This window comes from Erithacus rubecula (genome assembly GCF_903797595.1).
Source record: "Erithacus rubecula genome assembly, contig: SUPER_Z_unloc_2, whole genome shotgun sequence".
Classification (NCBI taxonomy): domain Eukaryota; kingdom Metazoa; phylum Chordata; class Aves; order Passeriformes; family Muscicapidae; genus Erithacus; species Erithacus rubecula.
The window spans coordinates 891,810-913,132 of record NW_027635860.1 but is presented as its reverse complement, the minus strand read 5'-3'; the positions used below and the strand labels follow the sequence as shown (position 1 = coordinate 913,132).

General features: G+C 41.9%; 2 protein-coding genes across 2 annotated transcripts in view; both read left to right on the top strand.

Moving 5' to 3' along the window:
• Nucleotides 1-21,323, top strand: part of LOC306814755 (pro-neuregulin-1, membrane-bound isoform-like) — a gene marked incomplete at both ends in the record, with an annotated part of 61,917 nt that overhangs the window by 36,708 nt on the left and 3,886 nt on the right. The window lies entirely within an intron of this gene.
• Nucleotides 2,488-21,323, top strand: part of LOC306814831 (pro-neuregulin-1, membrane-bound isoform) — an 82,017-nt gene continuing 63,181 nt past the window's right edge. The window contains exon 1 of the mRNA XM_079331291.1: nucleotides 2,488-4,023. The gene's annotated coding sequence lies outside the window, so the exon portion shown is untranslated. The remainder of the gene's footprint in view (nucleotides 4,024-21,323) is intronic.

Genomic DNA, 21,323 nt, shown 5'->3' with positions numbered 1-21,323 from the left:
CCTGCCCGTGCGAGCCGGCAGCCCCTGCGGCAGCAGGGTCAGAAAGGGAGAGATGCCCCCACATGCGCAGGAGTCCCTGAATGAGCCCCCCGTGCACATAGCACTCCTGCCTCTGTCCAGCTGTGCAGCTTTTTGCGTGTTCGGTTTAACTTCGTGGCAACCCTTATAACGAAGGCGTAAGATCTCCACGTTCGTTTCTGTTCAGTGCAGCACCAGGGAGATGTGAGCAGAGCAGGAACGTGGTTGAAAGGAGACCAGATAAGTGCAGATAGGATGGAGGGTCGCAAAGATTACTGGAGATTGAACACAGGCAGTTTGCCAGGAAGACCAGTGCAGGAAAGATGTGGACAGGACTCTGGGTTAAACACGGGCTCAGAGAAGTGTCAACTGGGAAAATTCTCTTTCTGGAAATATGAAGCTTGAGAAATTAGACATGGGTAAAGAAGGAAAGAAATCTGAAAAATTTTCTGCCAAGCTCTCAGATGCTGTAGTATCTCATCTGTGCAATGGACAGAATATTCCCAGCTGTTTCTCCACTTGCACTCCACTTTGAAGAGTGATACTGTAGCTTCACACCTGAGGAACAACTTGGGTGTGTGAAAGTATGCCTGGTTTTCCCAGGTTTATCCGTTAATCTAACGAAAGGTCCATCCTTTCTTTAGCAACCGTGCTGACTTGTAGCCACAGACCACCACACCTGGCACGGCAATGCTACTGTTACGTTACACTTTCTACAGAGGTTGTGTTGTTACTGCTGTTTAAAATAGGTTTTGAAATACTCGAGAGAGGCTGCACTGATGCAGGATATTACCAGCAAAAGAGAACGTGTGCTTTGTAATAAGAGAAGCCATGTATGTAAATGTGCAGTGCAAGCTGTTCGTTTTGTCTGAGTTTGCTGATTACATCATTAACCTAAGGACCAGACACTTCAGTGGTAATGTAGGCTAGATTGTAAGATGATTTATCTTTTTACTTTCTTTTAGAGTGTTATCACTGGCTGTGTTTTAAGGTAAATGCTCCAAGCACTTGATTGTACTAGCACTGTGGTTACTTCAGTTGGCTACTGCTGCCTCACAGGAAGCTTTATGATCAGACATTCATCAATTAGTCCTTGACATGACAGTCTGTAAAAACGATTCATTGAGATTTTGATATATCTTTTTCATGCAAATGTTACTAATGTTCCCATGGAAAGGGGGTGAGATGAGAGTGGAGTTGGGGGCAGAGAGAGAACATGGATAGAGCCAGATGCCTGTATTGACACTACCAAAAATACATAACTACAAAGGAATTAACTTTTCATGTACCTAAATTAGACACCAAAAAAAAAAAAAAATTAGTTCAGAGCAATTTGTAGCTCTTGATTCTTTGTTTCCTTATGCATCCTGCAGCCATTTATACTAAGGAGAAAGGGGGATTCTCACCAGCAAAACTTCAATACCAGTGTTTTCCTTAAGTTCAAGGAACTGGAAATTATTATAAGCCCCTTGCCTTTCATACACGTCTTTATTGTTACACAGCTGAGAAACAAAAGAGATTGGGAATAGATCTGATTCTAATCTTACTTTTACTACATTAACCAGATTGTTGAGTATTATATTGCACTGGTGGAAATTGTAGTGCTACATATTAGTAAAGGTGAGAAATGACAGCCGAATTTAAAACAGAGTGTAAGCCTTTAATTATTAAAAATAATAAATTATAACATTTTTTGCGCTTTTTTTTTTTTTTTTTTTTTTTAGTCAAAGTTGAGTGAGGGTCTATTCCAGCAACATGTAAGCTCTTGAAAAGTGCATCCAGGAACTGACTTTAGTGTAAAATCTTGTTTTTTTTGGGTTTGGAAAAGGGTTTGGAAAGGAGGTTGTAAAATGGTATTTTTTAAAAAAAGCAAACATCTTTGCAGTAATTTGAATGAAAATTTATCAGAGGTGGGAATGGTTTGGGGTTTTTTGTTTCCTCTTCTTGATCTAAGATACATTCCAGCCCTATTCCTAGGAAATAAAACTTATTCTGGTGCTTGAAAAGAAAAGCTGTCTCTAGGTGTTAGGCAGGGAGAAACTGCTTCTGGAAAGAGGTCTTCCCCCTGGGAGAGATCGAGTATCAGACTAAACGAGCCCAGTCCAACCCAAAGAGCTCCCACCGACACCCGGTCCTTGCCGGAGGACTTTGCCATCGATGGCCGCCGCCGCCTCTGGCCACGCTTTGCCTGGAGAGAGGGAGTGGGTGGGTGTGCAGCTACTGTCCGCTCCCTCCCTTTGATTTGATGGCCTTTATTTCTCCTAATTGGATAAAATAGGAAGTCACTGACAGTCCTGCGTTGCTGGGTATACTGATTTCACTCAGAGCAGCCCTGCAGAGTGCGGGGGGTGGGGTAGGGAAGGAAGGAGCGAGTCTGTACATCAGGGAAACAGGCTGCGAGGGGGCTGGGGGAGCGGGGCGGGGGGGGGGGGGGGAACGGAGGAAAGTGAATGAGCGCTCAAGGAGGACAAAGAGGGAGGGGAGATAAAGGGAGTTACCACTGTCTTGGCATCGCTGTTTCTTTCAAACCTCTCTGTAATGATATTGTTTGCAGTGATGCTCAGACAGCGAGCACCTGCTGCTCTGTAATGATTCAGCCTCTTTCAGCCGCCGCTGTAACACGACAGGATGCTGCTGCTACTGTCACTTCTGCCGTTGCCGCTGTTGTTAGAGATTTTGCTTTTGCTCCTTCTACCGCATGACAATTGTTTTCCTCGTCTAAGCAGATACCAGCCTCAGATGCTCAAGGTGAGAATCTTGCCTTTCGCTCTGGGCTACTGGTTTACTTAATCCGGTCAGTTTGTTCAGTGTTCGTGGTTTTCTTTATCTCATCACCCTCCTTCCCCCTGTTTTGTTTTGTTGTGCTTGCTTTTGGGGGAATGTTTCTTCCCCCTGCAGAAGAGCTGGAATTGCTTGAGAGGCGTTTAAGGAATTATAAAAGTGGCTAGCAAACAGGAGCTCAGTAATTGCAAAGCTATTCTCACTTTAGAGGAGCAGAGACAGTGACAGAGGGCTTGGGGGCACAGGGACCGGGGGGGTCTAATTTTTCCTGTGCATTACTCCTCTCCCAGTTTGGATGATGTTGCTGAGCTTCGACCTTTTATTGACTCCCACTCTGTGATTTTTGCAGAGCACTGTGACTATTACTACCGTCTCTTTTTGTCTGTGTCTCACAGTAATGGACTGTGATAGAGTTAAGGCCTTTTGGAGGTGAGCTGTTTGAGAGCTGATGCTTAAACATGTCTGAAGTAGCTGCCGACACTTTCCCCAGCCCCTCAGCTCAGCTGAGCCCTGATGCTGCATCCCTCAACGGGCTCCCAGATGAGGAGAGCATGCCAGGGACCCAAAGAGAGGACAGGAGGGTCCAGGGGATAGCAGGCCTTGCCGCAACCTGCTGTGTGTGCCTGGAGGCAGAGCGACTGAAGGGCTGCCTCAACTCTGAAAAGATCTGCATCGCCCCTATCTTGGCTTGCCTGCTTAGCCTTTGCCTCTGCATTGCTGGCCTCAAGTGGGTCTTTGTGGACAAGATTTTTGAGTATGACTCTCCTACCCACCTTGACCCTGGGAGGATAGGACAAGACCCAAAGAGTGCTGTGGATCCTACAGCTCTGTCTGCCTGGGTGCCTTCGGAGGTGTATGCCTCACCCTTCCTCGTACCTAGCCCCAAGAGCAAGGCTGAAGTGACAGTGCACAGTGACAGCTCACTTGTACCCTCCAAACCATTCCTCCAGCCTTCTCTGTATAACCGCATCCTAGATGTTGGGTTTTTGTCCTCTGCCGCACCTTCGCTGTCACCACCCGTCCTGGAGCCTACCACAGTGTCTCAGGCACAAGCAACAGAAACCACTCTCCAAACTGCTCCAAAAGTTCGTAAGTAAAAGCTATGTGTTTCTTCATTCTTTTCCTATTCACAGGGAAGAAAAAAAAAAAGCCACTTAACTGTTCTGAGATTGTCTACAAGGAGGGCATGTGATTGACTTGCAAAGCTTAAGCATGATAAGACTGGTATAGCATGGGTTGCCCTCTGAGAACAGCATCTAGAGTCCTCAGAACTTAGTTCTGAGGTATGCAGGACATCATCTGGGATGTCTGTAAAGGGCTAGCAGCACCTTTTTCTCTGCATCCACATGTAGGGAAGTATGTGATTTGCTTTAAGGGTTTATCTGATAGCTATTCCACATGGTGTATTTTCCTTTCAAATTTGCTTTGTCTCCTATGCTGGATCTTCTATGTGTGTTCTTTGCCTTGCCTGCAGAGCACTTCTGGTACATCCTTCCTGAAATCTGTGGCTGGAAAATATTCCTAGCCTCATAAAACTCACAGAACAGTGAGAAAAAGTAACAGCAGATTTGAAGCAGTTAGAAACTGGGAACTATTAATTTAGCATCTAGCTTATGATCTTTTTCTTTTAAGAGCAAATCATACATTTCTCTGTGTCTTTCCCCATCTCTAGGAGCTGCTTCTTGTTTAACTTGTTTCTCGTGTTTTGCCTTACTGCATTTTGTGGGGCACTTAAGGAAAGCATTCTTGCCGATGTAGGAAAAGTCAATTTTCAAATTAGTCCTTGCTCATCATAAAAACAAAACAAAACAAAAAGGTATCTGTATTATTTTCTCAGTAGTAATCATAATGCCTCAAAATACTGCATTGCTGAAGTGCCATTTCTTTGGTATTCATGATTTTAACCCATCAAACTCAAAGCAAACCAAGCCAGCAATTCCTGAGCTGTGTAAATATGTGTAACTCTAGTAAAATAGAAGGCAGCACACTCTTCTGCAGCAGAGAGAACAGGCCTGAGGTTTCCTGTGAAAAGCTACAGTGCCCAGAGTAAAAAATTGCATTCCTTACAAATTTCCTTGCAGGGCCTTATGTCATTTATTCTCCCTCATGCCTTCCCTATTATGCCACAGGTTGGCCACATTGAAAATGGCACATACTGGACTCTGGAGCTCTGAAGTCACACAAGTTCACTTCTAAGTTTAGCCTCTCTGGGCTGGACTTAATACAGATATGTGGCATTTGGATTACATCTAACATTTTAGGCCAACCACCTTGAAGTGAAAATGAGCAGTGATTTATTTCAGAGGAGGTCCTTTCAGCTAAGAATCAATCTTGAACAGCAGTTCCAGAGTCAGTGAAAAGAAGTTCTGAGTATTGCTGTGGAAACCCTGCTGCCCTTTGCTTAGATAATGGGTGACGACCATCCTTCAGATTAAAAGTAATTTGTCAGATGGAAACAGTCTAATAGAGAAAAACTGTGGTACCATTAAATAAGAGGGGGCTTTGTCTGTGGTGAAGTAACCACCTTTGCAATTAAATAGAATTATACTAAGTGAGCTTTCTTTTACATATCACTGATGCGAAAAATCTTTTTTGTAGTGTAAATATTCTGTAAATATTCTGTGTGACTCTTTAACACATTTTGCTACATAAAGTGACCAGAGATCACTATTTAGACATAATTGCCTCAAGAATCCCTCTTTGATTTCTTTATATGTGGCAAACCTTTATCAACGACATGCTAACTTCCTTTCTGAAGTAAAGGAAGGGGCGGAGGACACGGAAAAGATTCTTAGGAGCTGTCACTGACAAAAACCCGTTATCTGCATTAAGATCTGCTCACATCTGGGAAATAAATGGTGGTCCAGAAGTTAGATGATTGGGTTGAGAGAGGGTATTTTGATTTTGGGGTTTTATGTGTGTAGGAGTTGTTGAGGTTTGGGTTTTTGTTTAATTTTGCCTTATTTTTTAAAGATAGATGTGCACTGTAGACTTACATAGCTACAGACTGAAAGGAGAGGGAGAAGTGGTAGCATATCAAGTTTGGTTTGCTCTGGGGAAGAATTTTGAATAGATAGAATTTATTCTAACTGTGGTACATAATTCTGACTATGGCAAGGGTCTCTGATTCTCTGCAAAGAAAAATAAGAAAATCTTGCTGGAAAAATATACTGCTAAAGGTCTGCCTAAGAATTCCAAGAGGCATGAAAAGAACTTTTTTTGGACAGCTCTTAAAGCGCTGTCTTGGGGTTTTTGAAACAGCTGCATTTCAAACACATCATTGTGTTTTATGTAGAGCAATATTTGTTGGAGAGGTTGACAGATTGCATCAGTGCTAAGATTTTTTTTTTTTTAATGCCTTTGACAGCTATAAAATTCTCAGTGACATGGCTTGAAAAGTAGCATCTGCAAATTGGATTGTCCCTTTTTTTGCCTTTCAGTGTCCTTTTTTTCTTTTCAGGGAGAGTGAGGTAACATGTTCCCAGAAACTCCTTTATGTACTGAAAATTTCTTTCCAATGCAGAAAAAATGGACATTTCATACTCTGTGCTTGATGTACTGTTTCTGAACCTATCCCTTCCGTGAGTTTCCTTTTCTCTTCACCTCTCTTTTCTGTCTTACTCAGCATATTCCCCTTAAAGCTGTATCCTTCAAGGTCATAGTCTGCAGAGGGCTAATTGATTCTTCTTTCTCCTGGAGCCTGGAAGAGAAAGCAGAAGAGAGACAATCCTGATAATTGTGTCTGACTGTTTTGCTCCGTTTGTTATTCTTAGCCGTTTATCAATACAGAAATATTTATTTCTGTTAGCTTACTTTTTCTATTTTAATATAATTTTTCCTTTGCTGAAAGAGGAAGGAAAGGTGAATGTTTTAAAGCATTCCCTTATTTAGGGAGCTTGTCAATCATAGCATAATTACACCAGAGAAGATATTATTACAAGCAGGATATAATAATACACCCTAGCCGACAACCCCTCTCTCTGAGAAGACATGCAGATGATAATAATGCTAGCTCAGTTCAGGAGTTAAATTTCACTTCTTCTAACACTATCATCTTTAAATACAATTCCACCCTTTATCCAGGCTGGTTAGAGATTCAGCTCTGTAGTACTGCAAAAATTGTGTTTCTGTAATAGCTTTTACAGACCTGCAAACCAACCATTCCCTCTTTAAAGGTGTTCCTACAGCCTCCTCTTTCCATTTAAGAAACGAAACACCCAGCATGGCCCGCGTGGAGCTTGCTTTCCTGGGGTGACGGCTCTGCCAGGGCAGCGCAGCACTCCTGTGCTTTGGTTCTGCCCCAAGCAGAGGCACTGTAGGCCTCAGCAGGCCTGCCCAAGCAGGCCTTGGCTTTGGGAACACGACTCTTTTGGCTTGCTGAAATGCCACAGGGCACACAAGAGACAGGGCAGGAGACAGACCACAGGATGATTTCTTTGGAGTGTGTTTCCCTCAGAGCAGAGCCTAAGGCCCAGCAGAGAGCAGTGTCCGGGGGCTGCTCGTGCCTGGTGGCACATCCGCACAGCCCCGGCATTTCCTGCCCCCTGGCCTCCCTGCAGCTCCGGTGCCGTGCGCTGCTGGGCTGGCTGCACGCGGGCCGTGGATGGCCGGAGGATGATCTCCAGGCATGGCTTCCTGTCCCCGGGGCTCTGGGCCTTGCGTGTCCCCTGGGGCAGGCAGGAGTCCTTCCTGCCTCGCTCCTGCTGGGCCTCTCCTGGAGAATGCGGCAAGGTGGGAGAAGCGTTCTGCATTGCTGTCATCCAACGCCTGGGACAACTCCCTCTCGTGCTTCTGATCTCTGCTTTCGCTTCAGGTGTGCTGGGTCAGAATTAGCAAAGGGTGATGCTTTCTCATCCTCAGTGGAGAAAGGTTAAAATATTGCTTCTGAGGCCTAGTAGTGGCTAGGAAATAGTCTCAGCTCCCCTCCTAATTTGACAAGCTCCACTCCAAGATTAACAAGCTCCCTAATTATGGGAATGCTTTAAAGCATTAATCTTTCTCTTTTAGCAAGGAAAAAATAATGCTAAAATGCAAAAGGTAAGCTAAATGGAAAGAATATTTCTGTATTCATAAAAGGCATAGTGTAATGAAAAGGAGCGAGACCAATCTCGAGTTGAGGCACAATGGCTAAATTTCCTGTCCTTTTAGAGCTAGAGATGGGGAAATTAGAGTAAAAATTGTACTTTACCTTGTATCATATTGTACATATTCCTTACAATTTTTTCACCTGCCTCTTTAACTGGTTCTTTCTCAGCTCTGCATTTGATGTAGTTTCTCCTATTCCCAGTGATTAGGGAAGGTCTATACTTTATCTTGATGGAAGCCTAGAGGGAGCCTCTCCCTCCACTTAAAGGTGCTGCAGCACACAAACTTCAATTTAAGGACAGACGGTTTGTTCATGGCATCTTCATGCAGAGTTTGTTCTTATTCTTGAATGAGTCTAATTCTGACCCATGCTCTGTATCTCGAATTCCCATCACAACACCATAGGGTTGAGCCCATGCCTGGCAACCTCTGAACATGTCAAGGTCAGGGATGTCTCAGAGAGCTGCAGGGGAGGGAAGAGGAGATCAGACAGCACAGGCTCTACTTCAGCTTTTTCTGTGGTTACTATTGCTCTGCAGGGCAGTGCCACAGGAGAGATGGTTTTTTCCACAAAACTTGAAGATGCAAGAAGAGAGCAACTTAAAGCACGTTCTGTTCCATTTCTGATACAGTACTGGATTTGAATAGCTTCAGATACCTGACTTAAGTGCCTGTAGTAGGAATCTGGTTAGCCTTCAGCTGCATATCCAGCATAAAGGGAGAGACCTCCCCCAGGCAATTCCCAGAGTGACTCTAACAGGAGTCACTCTCTTTCCCCGTGAGTCTGCAGGGAGACTATCCTTGCAATTCAGCTTCTAAGTTAAGTATCTACTACACAATATGAGGACTCATTTTGAAAGTCGTGACTTTTATGTGTATTAACAACATCTTGTCACAGGGAAGTTACAATTAATCATGGTTAAGATACCAGACAAGTTTTGAGCCTAACTCAGGAGCGTATTAAAGGGATGCTGATCTCAGTAGGCCCAGGAGACGCAACTGGGCCTCCATTAACAAGCAGCAATAAAGCAAGTGCCACTGTACTGAGCCAGCCAGTCTGTATTGCTCTGCTGCTCCAAAGGTCATGACAGCTCCTGGAGGTATATATTTGTGACAGGAGCACTCATGGGGACTGATGGGGTGAGATGCATAAGATGCAGCAATTTTTAGGGAGTTCAGGTCCATTAAGCCTTCTAAAGCAATAACTGAGACTTCCCCTCCCCAGTCCTGTTAGTTCACACTGTCTATAAAATGTCCTCAGCAAGCACAGTTTGCTCAGACAAATTTATTGTTTTGTTTCTTTCAGTATCTCTACCACCCCTCTTTTTAGCTTTCATTGATTGAATGGAAGCAGTTCTTCTATTCAACATGCAGTAAATGGTACGGATTGGTCCTGTGTTTTTTTTTCTTAGACCCCAAAATTCTTTTCTTACCCCAAAATCATGGCTCTCAGATTTTCCTCAGGGGTGTGGTTTTCCTTTCATGCACCATTCATCATGCACAGAGCATGGTGGAGAAAAAGAAGTATTTCCTGGATTATTTTTTCTTAAAAACAGTCTGAATTTCTCAGTACAAAACAGTGGTCTGCACTTGTATTTATTTTTTAAAGCTTCATTTCTCTTTGTAAACTTGAGAGAGTAAGTCATCTATTTGTGCTGCAGGGAGCCTTTTCCATGTTCTCCTTCTTCATTTTTATAGAGATGCATATGAAAGTACAGAGAATACAATAGATACACAGTGTATAGCCATTATTTTTTTATTTAAAATGACACCTGCGACTGTTCTGCATCAAAAGTTTCTAAGCAAAATTTATTATTTATTGATGTAATTACAAAATTCAGGGTTTGGATTTCCACCACAGCTGACCTAAAATTATCCTCATTTCATATCTGTTGTATTTTTTACACTAATTGCACTTGATTACACTAATTATGTTTGATTTCCTGTCAATGCACTGCAAATAAAGCACACAGCAGCTTACCTCAGATTTGCTGGTTACAGAGAAACCTTGGGGAACTTTCTCTGCATCAGATGAGAAAGCACAATTTGGTTTGCTGGAGGCTAAGTAGCAGGTTAATTGTGGTGCAGAGCTGGGATGATATAAATGAGCGTTTTCATCATTTGCAGTCTTGCTAATGGAAGTGCAATAGATTTGCTGCAGAAATCCAACTCAGAATCAATAGCAATGCAATGAGGCAGCTGGTTCAGGGAGAGCACATGTGATGCCAATCTGCTGCAGACAGTACCTGGGCAGAGATTGCACTGTCTCTCTTTCAGGAAAGGGGAGACAGACCTAAGAAAATGCGGTGACAGGTAATAAAAGAATTTTGAAAGGAAAAGGCCTGTTTCACCTAGGATGGAATTAGGAGAAAAGGCTTTCTCTGACTGGGTAAGGAGAATTGTTTTATTTGAGGAATTCAGACCTGTTTGGACTCAAAGCTGGTTATTGTTATACAGTACTAAGTTAAGCAACAACAGGAGTATTTGTGCTTCAGGTCATGTTTAAGCCACATAAAATCAAGGACTAAATCCTGGTGTGTGCTTTGGAGATAGATAGGTGGGTTTAAAGTATCTTCTACCAAAGGCTTCTGCCCTCTTGTTTCCCAGGCAGAACACAGAGAGGAGCAGGCCCTGTGTTCTGTGGACTGTTTTCTATTAGGCACACTGTCTGTCTTTGCAGTTTATACTGAAAGGAGACCAATTTCCTGGAGAGTGAGCGCTCTGAATCACATCTTGATCCTTCCTTTAAAACATTTTGTGTAGTACCAGACACAGTAGGAGGTACACACAAAACTCAGAGCTGGAGCATGACCACTGTCTGGCACTTAGGGAGTGGCAAGGGAGAAATGCATTATTCTGAGGTTAAGTGAACCTCTGCTTATTTACACCCTGACCTGTCTCATCCTTCTCCCCCATTCACAGTAGAGTATTAGTCACTGAGACAAAAGAAAATGTTTTAGCTGAGGAAGAATGTGCAGGAACAAATCCAGGGGGACATGGCTAGCCATCACTCAAGGCTTCCCTAAGCTAAACCAGAGGCAAGGTCCATTTAGCTCTGGACAAGATCAGTAGTATTGCTCCATCCATCTATTATGTTTGGTCCTGTATTGTTTAGCTACAAAAGCCTTATTTCAATGTATATCTTCTTACCAGAGTATATTCAGCTTTTCACATATGCTTTCCCTACCCGCTCCCCCCACCCTTTTTTGTATCTATGCTTCGTCCTGGAACTTGCTGGCAGTGCATTCTCATAACTCAGACAGCTTTTTATTTTGGCAATGAATATTGTCTCCGTTTTTGAGATGAAAGGAAATCAATACTGGTTTGCTAGTCACATGGCACTGGGAGGAGTATATGAAGCTATGATCTTAAGCATGATTTGTGGCATAGTTCAGTATTTCTATGGAATTCGTGAAAGATGCTTGAATTTTGCAAATTTTAACAGTCAATTAATTCATGTGATTACACAGATCAAAGTAGAAAAAAAAGAATATCAAACTCATTCAAAAGCCTTTCTCTTAATTAAAAAAAAAATAAATAAAAATCTCTGACCTCATAAAAGATTACTAGAATCTTCTTAGGATGTAAGTGGAAGCTAGTGTAGGCTAGCAGCATCTTGAGAAGAGAAAATTGGGCTTTTCCCTATATATTAAATTAATCCAGATAATTAATTTGGTATTTCAGCTTGAATTAAATGGCCTGAATTTTCACTGGTATAAAGGTTCTCAGGTCTGTAGCCCTACAAGACCTATCAGAGCACTGGAATGCACATGACACAGTGTCATCCCTGCTATGGTTTCTTCTAGTTGTGGCGTGAAGCCGAAGTTCAAGACATTGTCTGTCTTTCCCTTTTTCTATAAATTCTATATTTATTTTTAAATAAAACCACCTACTTTGACTTTGAAAATATGTGTTTGTATTCTGGCCACTCGTTCATTTACACCATTCTCTCCTAGATTAAAAAATTCTTCCGTGCCAGGTATTTCCCACTCACAAAGGTCCATACACACTGTCATCTGCTCAACATTACATGAGCGTTTTCGACAGAGTAGGTAGGCTGAACTCTATGATTCTCCCCATGGAGGAAGTTGTTTTCAGACCTTGAATTATTTCATTGCTCTTCATGCTTTCTTCTTTTTCAAATAAATAGAAACATAATTTTGATGGTACTTAGGCATGGACTAGTCCAAAATTCCAGCAGCAGACAACAAAACCTGCTCATTTCCTTGATAACTGTTTGGAAGTACTCAAGATGCATAAAGTAGCATCAGTGCTTTTTAAATATTTTAAGCAGTAAATCAGTAGTAATGTCCAGTCAGAGCAGAAGACCAATGACTCATGCAAGGACCCTCACCAACCTTCTTAACTCCCAGGGTTGCATACTGCTTCTCACATGGAGATGGATGGAACAATAGGATGGAACAATAATCCTAAGGGCCAATTAAGGGAAGAAAAGACAAAGATTGCCCAGCTGTAGAAATGCTATGTGCATTTTAGGAGGAGTTTCAGCTCCCTCATTCCCTGTCTGGTTCTGTTCTACTCTAAACAATGCCTTCAGCAAGTCTTCTTGGGTGAACAGAAAGCCAGCCCAGTAATTTGAACTGTGCAGAGTTCTGCTACACACTTGAGTTCTGCTCATGCTTTCAAGATATCTCCCTCCATACTCCACTGACACTTCTCCCACTGTTGGCCCTTTTCATCACTTTACCCTTCATTCAGTTCATTATGCATTACTTTGCCCTTCATTCAGTTTATTATCTCAACTTCTCCAAAATTTGATTCTTCTTTCCAAACGTGGAAACTGTCCTAGTGCATGGATTAATGGGGTGGGAGGATTTTGGTGCTCCTGTCTTCCCAGTTTAAAGATACTTTGCCTGTGGATTCTTTTGCATTTGTGTCCTAGAGTGGATATATGTTGAATGGACTTAGTGTGATAGGGTTTCATTACACCTGAGCATCTTTTATAGTAACAGGACATGAAAATAATGGGGCATGATCATACCAAGAAAGTCAGAATGGCTAATAATGTCAAGATATGTGGGAATTTTAAGAATTTTTTATATTTTCAAGACAGCTTTTCTTGAGTTGTGGGTGTGCTCAGCAGGACAGTTAGTGTGAGAGTAATAATCCCTTAGCAAAGGAAATAAAGAGCATCAGTGAGAGGGACAAGTATTAGGGAATGGAAAAATGATCATTCATGTATCTGGTCTGAGTTGATCAGGGGACCAACTCCTGATAGGTTGTTATGATTTTAGGAATTAAGGAGTACAGGATAAAAAGAAAGACAAAAGGCTTCCTGCTACAGGTACAGATCCTCCTGATCCTGGTACAGCATCTTGGAGAAGCTTGAGCTGTTACTTGCAAGAGCAGGACATCACTAAGTATCCAGCAAAGGGCCAGGAAACTGCAAAGACTTGATTATAATAGGAGAGCAGGGAAGGTCTGATCTTTTCTTGCCCGGATAAAAGCAGAAAGAAACTGTTCTCTAATGCCACAAGTATTTAGCCATCTACACTGTGGTACTTGCAACAAATTCCAAAGCAGCTTTTCCCTCTGCTGAGGATCTGAACTAGGAATCCAATCATTCCCTCTGTCCATTGTGCATTTTTAAGATCCTCTGTAGGGCAGATCATCTTGACATCTGGTCATGTTGACTGCATCCTTCTTATTGATGGAGAGATCCAAGGGACTAACCTTCACACCCTACTTACTCTAGCCACCCCAATGGCTGGAGTTGGTCTGTTTGTGCTGCAGACACTGCAAAGTGAGTCTCTGTTACTGAATTCCCTCCCATCACTTTGTTCAAAAACACTCAGTGCACCTCAGCCTTTGCCTCGTTAGTCAGCTTGCTCTTCTTTTGGTTGGTCTTGATTCAGTACAATAGCACAATTTTAGCAATAGTAGATTCTGAATGTCATCATTAACAATCCTTGCTAATTCCTCCAGCTACATAATTTTTGGGACATATAACTTTGTGAGCAAAGAAAGGCTGTGTTTCTGGATGAAAGGGTCAATAATGCATTAGGGTACAGACTTGTGCTTCATACTCAGTTAATAGAAAGGCACCTTAAAATTCTCCTTTTGGTTTATAAAATGGCATCTGGCCAGTAAAGCCATCAAAATGGGATTTAAACATGTGAATGTTTAAGAACACAAATAGCAAGCTTTCTGTTGTTTGCTGTCTCCAAACACTTGAATTTGCTGTGCTGTAGAGATTAATAGAGGCCGTTGATGCAAGTAGCTTCTCAAGCAACCCTGTAATTTTCCTAATTGTTGCTAATAGATTGCTTAATGTGTGCAGTTTTTCGTTCTCCAAATTTGGAGGAAGGATTAAAAAGACGTGTTCTGTAAGTGTATTCAGATAACTGCTACAAGCAGATTTGCTAGCTGTGAATTAGAGGAAGTTCCAGTTCACAAAAGCCACTTAGCTGGGCAGAAGCTGGCAGGGAAGAGGGCTGAAGACAAAGAAAAGAGAAAAATATTCTGATATTTTGATATATGAAGTCCTGAACAGGACTGAGATCCAGAGACTATTGCATGTCAAAGAAGAATCTAAATTTACTTGTCCCTAATATACCTAGCAGCTTCCCCAAGTTGCAGACTAATATGTGGTTATGCTTTGCTTTTGCTTTTGCATTTTATCTGTAATATCTTCTCAGGGGTGTTACTGATACTTTCAGGATGCTAATACACATTGATTTTTAACAAATGGGTATACCAGCATTACTGTCTGATGTTAACTTACAATTAATTCATATCTAAATTTTCATAAATTACTCTCTTTTAGAAATGATGGTGACATAATCACAGTTTTTTAATTGCTCAAAAATGATGGCTTAGCAGAAACTCAGATATAGGCTTCAAAGAGCACTATTGGCAGTTGTTGGTCAAGACATGTAAATACTTCCCCTTCAAAAGAAATCTAAAAAATGTCCCTCAATAGAGAAAAATCAGACAACTTGATCAGGACTTCTGTCTAATTACAGGTCACAAGTAAGAGAAAATTTGGAGTGTTCAGATCTGGCAGGGAAATCTGCATCATGCAAGATTGAGCTGAAAATAGATTTTCCAAGCTGGAAATTAACCGTGGTTCTTTTAAGGATAAACGTGTTAGATTGCATGAATTTTTCCTTTCGGGATTGACTAACCTCCATCAACCACAGTAATGTCACTGTTTGTACAACAGTAACTTGCTACCCTAAGGTGACTGCTTCATATCCCAATCTCATTAAGAGAAAAGCTTTAACAAATTCAAACCTCTTCTTCTGGTGACTTTGGGTCAATGTAGATTTCTTCATGATTACAACAATTACTCAAAACAACTTTTTACCTACACACTGAGTCTAGTTTTCACTGAAAACTAGTGGGCAGTTCAACTACACTGACCTTTGTTTTACCTTGTGCTGAATTCAGCATTGGAAATGCTCTCCACCTTTCCAGTTGCAGCTTGATCTCTCCTGGCTTAAATATAAAAATAGAAGAAATGTTGGGATGATCATTTGAAACCTTGGAATGATGCTTTGAAATCTGACACTTAATCTGCTTTAAATTCTGCTTATTTAAAAAGCATTATATTGCATCCTCATGGAGGTCCTGTAGGGTGAATATTCATAAAGTGTAGTAAGAAGAATATGTAGCAGAAGGACTACAAATTTAGTGGTATTCGTTAAAGTATGAGAGTTTCTGGGGATGTTCACTTGTTAAGAGACCTTTTGAAATTGTCAAATTGTGACTTCCCTTGTGTGATCTCAACCTCAGTCTTCCTGTGCTTCATTTTCTTGCACTGTTAATGATCTGCCCTTCTCATTGCTTGAGAAGCCTTCAAGCTCGTGCTGCTTGTAATTCTCAGCAGACTTGGACCCAGAGTTCTGCTCCTTAAGGCAGATCATGTTTTGAATTATGCATACGTCCATTTCAGAGGGACTGCATTTCATTGCTTCTTTTTGGGGGTGGTGATGTAAGGGAGTTTAAGTACTATAGTGACACTTTTCATTTTTCATGTCCTAGCTCGGTTAAGAGCGAGCCTTGAATTGTGTCATTTTTCTCTCATGTGACTGTTTAATCACCTGAGAGAGCACCAGCCAGAGTTTTGTGGTAAGATTGATTATATTCCCAACAAAGTGCTTCCTTCAGCTGAGCGCCAGGAAGTAGCCAGTTTAGCAGCTAATGGGCTTCAGTCTGATGTGAAAATGGTGACTGTGATGGAAATATCACTGTAGTGCACACCAGCTCTTTCAGCTAGCTGCGTGCTGAACAGTGCTGAATTGCTTGGAGGCTGCTCAGGTTTAAAGACGAGGGAAGATACTCCTAATCTAGATTACACAAGCTGTGCTGTGGGGCACATCACCTCCTCCTTTGAAAGTGTCAGGGCAGCATGTGTAGGAATATCCAGACACACAAGTGGAGAAAGGTGTTGCTGAAGGGGTAATGATAATTTTTTGCCCTGTTAGCCTTTATAGGGCTGGTGCTATGAGGTTTTTTTTTGGCAAAGGTTTCTCCAGAATCAGCTGGGACCCCAGTTTGCATAGCATGAAGTGGAGAGAACCAGAATGAAGTGATCCTCCATTTAACACTACCCAATACATGTTCTGACAGCAGCCAACATTCATATCCATTACAAGACTGGGAGAGAGCTAAGGAAATGTACTCACCAGTCCCATTTTGCACAGCATGAGTCAATAACAGCACTGTAGGTGACAGCTTACAAATGTTTTGCCTTGCTTGGATGAATTCATAGTCTCTGAGTGCCAACAGCCCCTCTTACAGATGCCTCTGTGATTTACCCTGTGTAACAGGGGAAACCTCTAGCAGTACCAAGAATGAAGTCCCACAGACTGAGAGCCAGCTGTGCTCCCTTTAAGCAGTAGCATCTACTAAGGAAAACCCAGGAAGAAAGAGTAGAAATACAAATAAAGGGTAGTAAGTGTAGACTTATTCTTACAGGCATGTGCATAAAGACACAGCAAAGTGAAAACCATTCCAGAATTCTTCTCTTCACAAGATTTTTTTGCTTTTTTTTTTTTTTTTTTTCCCTTTTTCATTTCTGAAAAGAAATATTGTTTAAAATACATAGGAAGACAACATGTCTTCACTGCTAAAATGCCTTTCTGGCATTTATTGCTAAAAATGAATGAAATAAATGCAAACGAAATAAGATCCTGACATTTCAAGTCAGACTGTTTTTCTGTCATTGTCATTGAACGTAATAGACTGTTAGCTAATGGTTCCCTCAGGGGAAAAAAAAAAAAAAAGAAGCAATGTTGCACTTCTTTGACAACTGACAAAGTACTAGTTAATCAAGGTCTGTTGATCTCATTTCCCTGAAATGAAAGCTTTGAGGATTGTAGAACTGTTGTTCACCCTTTAGATGAACCTCAACTAGCGGCAGGGCCTGTTTGTTTGTGTTTATATCTGGTTTCTGATTTTGTTTATTTGTTTGTTTTTAGTAGAGATTGATTGCTTCTTTCCAATCTTGTCTAGTTTCAATTTTTGTACATAAATACACAAAATCAGATCGTCACTTGATTCAGCACTGTCTGGTCCAATGGCTGTTTTTTCAGCATGTCCATGGTATAGCATGGGCTCAGGCCTCCATTCCTCAGTGATTCATGGAGCTCCATTAAACTTAGCAGCCTTGATATGCACAAAGCTAGGTTGCAGGGCTGACCTTCACACCATCTCCTGTGACACTGGCCAGGGGATCTCTCTCTGGATGACAGTCACCATGACAGTGCTTATGTCCCTTTTTCTCCCACTTGGGTTGGAGAAAGAAGGAACCTACACTTTGCCAGATAGAGAACCACAGCTGTGGGAACAAGAGCTGTGAAGGGTCTTCTGTGCATCACCACACCAATGTGGTTGTGACAGGTTGTATCCTAGCCTCCCTGTGGCTAGAAGGGAGGGCAGTCCCACAGCACTGACTGGGGAGGTTGCAGGCATCCAATGGATACCCAGCACAAGGGTAGCTCCAGCTCAACATGCAAAAAGGCAGACCCTTAGGGCAGGAGAAGAAGGGACATAAGCACTCTCTGAATGCCCATGGGATGCTCATGCACTCATGGCACTAAGTGCAATTTCTTTGGCAGAAATCACCTCCTTGCTTGTCAGCCCTATCCAGAATGATTTTTTAGCTTTGCCCTTCACTATTGTCATTAATATAATAAATTGAGGAAAATTGCTTGGTTTGAAACAGCTTTGTATTCTGCTTTGTAGGTGGGGAAATGATGCCAGGAACAGTTCTTTCTTCTCCTGCCAGTTTGCTTTTCTCTGCAGCAGGGATATATACTGGTTCTGTATAGATGCTGCTGTTAGCAAAAAGCAACCTAAGCACTGCCTCAGCTAGAAATGCAAGATTGATTACATTAGATGTGCTTTATTCCCAGTGTCCTGCATGAAATCAGCTCCAAAATAGGTTAATACTGTTGCTTCAGAGTGGAAAATGCCAATGTTAATATAGGGTTTGTTACGGATAGACAGCTTGGTACGGAGCACAAATGCATGGGATTGTGTCACTGCCAGACTTGCATTTGAGAAGAGAGGTCAAATGAAGGTTTGCATGGGATGATATGTGAGCATGTGACCATTTGCTGGGATAACCCTGGAGTCTGTATTCCTTTACATCTGAGTTCAGCTCTGCTATGTGCTGTTTACTGAAGACTGAGACACTTTTTCAGCCATGGTCTGAATTATTTTGCTGCTTCACGATTAGGACGGGACACCATAACAACACTTTAAATTCCACTTCAAAATGAAATGTCTTCTGGAAAGCATTTAGCTGAAAACTGCAGGCAAATTACTGGAAGCAGAACAGAGCACATGATGCCTACTGCAGGGACATAAGCCTCTATGGGGTCCTTGTGCACTGCAACGGATGGATCATAATTTTTTGATAGAACACATGATAACTAAAAGGTAGCAGGCCTCATCTTCAACATCATAATGGAATAATGGAGAGGTTAAGAGATTTTTTGTGGCTCTAGAGTTGAGAGATCAAGATTTACGTTTTCTTTGCCTTGTGAATCTTTTCTCCAGTGGTCCACTGCTCAGAGAGGAAACTGATATTACCAACCTGTGTGAGACTGGGGTCCTTGATTTTCTGGGGATTGATGTGCAAGTGAATGAACAAACCTTTTCCATCCATCTTATCTCAAAGTGCTCAAAGTTCAGTGTATGGGTGTTACTGCATGAACAGTGTTGACTTCTACTTAGATATGCTGTGGCTGGTACAGGTCTACTCATAGTCTGAATGGAGATTTGTGCAGAGCTGGAGTGAATGCTTGGTTTGAAGGGGTGCCCCAAGATGGGCTGAGTGATGCTGTTCCATGATCAAGGAGTGCTGCACAGAGCCTTACACCATGCTCCCATATCCTCAGTCCCCATGTGCTATATAGCATCTATTTTGTGGCAGCCCTCTGTTGTTAGTCCATCTTCCAGAAGAGATGTTTCCAGGGCAAGATTGTGGTTTCACACAGTAACCTGGAGACACCTGAGCTGTGAATGACTTGTTGTCCTTTAGGTGCTGAGCTACCAGTACAGGGCTGTATTTTTGGTTGATTGTTCTTCAGGACTGCAGGCTGTGAGGCCTCAATCCTTCTTCAGAGAATGATCGTGTCAACATAGTTAAATTTTCAGGATCAGGATCTGCTAGTTCTTTTACATATTTTCCTGGCCTTGCATCTTCTCAGGTCACAGCTTATATCCATTCTGCACCCCAAGTACTTTTTGGTAAATATAAGAGAAGTAGTCAACTGTAAGGTGGGGAAATAACGTATCTGAGACTTGTCAGTATCTTCTGATACTGTGCAAGGTTGCACAGTGTGTATAGTGCTGCAGACTGCAAGGCATGAGGCAAAATGCTGCACACCTCTGAGACAGCAAACAGTACAGAACTCTGTGGCTCACAAACTAACGGCAGCCAGAGTGATGTTCTGCCATATGATACACCTGTTTCACATTCACACTGGGGCAGAAAGCAAACACACTCTAGACTTTTTTACTTTTCTAGTGAGTTGGTGGATATGGCAGGGGGCAGATGTGTCATGAGAGTTAAGATCATTGAGGGGGAAACATACCTAATTTTCTTGTGGCTACTCTTAGAACAGAGTGGATGTGAGAGTTAATGCCTGGTTAATGAAACTGTAATTTTAGGCCTGACTGCTAAGCTTTTACCAAACACACTGGAACAATCAAGCACCTATTTTCACTTACTTTGTTGGGATAATCTCTGAGGCTTGTGTGGACTTCTACAGCTATTAAATCTAAGTATCTGGAAGAAAATTGAAACATGGATTCTGCATGTAGTGGACCTTGGCCTTATATGATATGGCCCTGTCTTCTTTCCAGTTCTTAGAGATTTGAAAACCCAAAACCAAAAACATCTGTAGTAAACAAGGTTTATTGTCCTATTGCATTCACTGATACTTGTGATACTGATACTGAGACAGTCTGTCTCCCAGTTGCCCTCATCTACTTCCTATTTCCAAGGTAGTTTTTTTTTCCTTTTTTTTTTTAAAGAGCTCTCTTGCATCCTGAAGCATTTCACTGGTATATTGTTTCCTGATCACAATGCCTTATATCATGACCTGGTTATCTGACACTTCTGGAGAATGACAAGGAAGCTAAAGGCTCTGTATCTATTACCTTGGGACATGCCTAAGGCTCCTTTCACTTAGAAATTCAAGGGAAATGGGAGAGTTGTAATGGTTTCTCACTAGACTAATATTACTACATTGTTACAGACATTAAATAGAATAATCCTGAAAATCTCTAATATATTAACACTGCCCAATTCCAACTGAGAGCTGGTGGAACAATATTTCCGGGGGACCATCTATTATTAATCTCTCCTTTTTTCTTTAAAAGAAAGACTATATAAACACAGGGCATAACTAGTTTGACTTTTGCTTCGAAAGAAATGCCATGCTATTCCATCTCTCATGTTGCAGTTAGGAGAACTATACAATCTGTTCTTATCATGGTGGGGGAGGCCATAATTTATTCTGCCCAAAAAGGACTTCTCAGGAGAATAAGGCATTAACAGTGAGCAAGCACCAGGTTCATAAATCTCCAGAGATAGATATAAAGCTCTCTAGTAAATGAGGATTCTCGTACAGCCTCCCACTCCCTTTTCCAGGGTGTTGCCAATCATAAGGATGAAAAAACCGACCTTTTCTAGCAATGTTTTACTCAGTTCCTCTCACAAATACACTGAGTTCTGTAATTGCTTCTCATAAAATGTATTCATCTGCCTAACTCATGCCATGTCTTTCCTGCAGCGCAGGGTCTTCCTGGTGCTAATAGAGCTCTTGCAAGCTCAGGACTGTGCAGCCACTGAGAAGGTTCTGAAATCCAGTCAGGGCCTGGATTATCACAAAAGGGTGTTTTATTGTGCAGTAGTTGCCTGGGGCAGGAGTCATCCAGATTCAATGCCAACCAACCTG